Source organism: Salvelinus sp. IW2-2015, unplaced genomic scaffold (assembly GCF_002910315.2).
Source record: "Salvelinus sp. IW2-2015 unplaced genomic scaffold, ASM291031v2 Un_scaffold1743, whole genome shotgun sequence".
NCBI lineage: Eukaryota > Metazoa > Chordata > Actinopteri > Salmoniformes > Salmonidae > Salvelinus > Salvelinus sp. IW2-2015.
In genome coordinates this window covers 85681-87465 of record NW_019943126.1, presented here as the reverse complement: position 1 = coordinate 87465, position 1785 = coordinate 85681, and positions in this window count along the sequence as shown.

Genomic DNA, 1785 nt, shown 5'->3' with positions numbered 1-1785 from the left:
ATTACTGAACTACCCCAAATGTTTCTCTTTCACTTCTCTACTGGCTAGCTGCCTTGTGCAACCCATTCCCAGACAGAGGAGAGGAGAGGAAGAGGAAGAGGACAGAGACAGAGCAGAGGCGAGGAGAGGACACCTCCTCCAACAGAGAGGAGGACAGTACATGAAGGGTCTTCTTCTCTCTGTCACTGTGGCAGCAGCAACTGTAAAGGTATAATTTCACAAACATGCTTTTTGTTATCAAGCCGTCCACAGAACTGCCCATTCAATGTCCCTCTCCTTTCCTCTACTGTACTGGCTGCTGGCCCTCCTGCAAACCATTCCCGCACAGAAGACTGTCTCTCCTACATGGGTCTGCCTCTCTGTATCCAAGAATGTCTTTGTGACTGACAGAAGGCCTAGTCTGATTCCCCACCTGCAGAGGCTACCGTCCATGCTATCTCTACATCTGTGGGGGAAGCTTCTGGCTTTCAGACACTCACACTATAAAACCACCTTCTTCCATTCGCACTTTAATAACACCTTCCTCATCTCACACTATAATAAACACCACCTCATCTTCCTCATCTCACACTATTATAAAACACCTCCTTCATCTCACACTATAAATAACACCACCTATCTTCTCATCTCACACTAAATAACACATCTCCTCATCTTCCTGCATCTCACACTATAATAACACCTTCCTCATCTTCCTCATCGTCACACTATAATAACATCTTCTCATCTCACACTATAATAACACCACCCTCATCTTCCTCATCTCACACATATAATAACATTCTTCCTCATCTCACACTATAATAACACCACCCTCATCTTTCCTCATCTCACCACTATAATAAACTTGCATCATCTCACACTATAATAACACCACCCTGCATCTTCCTCATCTCACACTATAATAACACCTTCCTCATCTTCCTCATCTCACACTATAATAACATCTTCCTCATCTCACTGTGGCTCTAAAAACTGTGCAGGGCTCACTGAGCTAATGTATGATACTAGCAGTGTTATCACACACACACGCATACACAAACACACACCTATACCCCTAAATATGATGAGGGGGATAGGAATATGATTCCCTCATTTGCTGTTCTCCGTTCCACCTTCAGATGTTGACGTTGACCCAAAGGGAGAGGCGTTAGTTGAATACTGAGTTGTCAGTACTGACACCGTTTAAATCTGCCGTATGTGCCTATAGCTGAGAGTTTGTTCTTTATGTATCTTGTGTTATGCTCATGTGTTATATCAGTCATGTTATCAGCGTGCATAAAGGGATAACGGTAGTGATTTGATTCAGACACCATAGAACTCATAATGATAAAGTCTTGCCATTGCTGCCCTCAAGCTATACCGTGATATCAAAAGATATTTCTTACCATTTTTTTATTTTTTTATTAATTCCCTTCCAAGGTTGAGCCTTCCTCCGGGTTTTCTATTACACAAGAAAAAAAAGTAACGTTTTGACACAAAGGTGTAAAGCACAAGGAATGTAGAACAGACAACGTCCTTCAGTCCAACCTCAGTCCAATTTTGATTGGTAAAGTCTTCTATTGAAGGGAAGAGATGAAGGCTAGTGGTCTTCAAATATTTGCAGGCCTCATTGATTTACATAAGAGATATGCCCTATTATGAAGTAACATTTTTATTTTCAATTTTTTTTGGGTGAACGTATTTAGAAAGATATGTAGGGGGCACAACTCGATAATGCTACCTTACGAGATGACCTAACACATAATCCTACTGTAATATATTAACATTAGATGACCTAACATA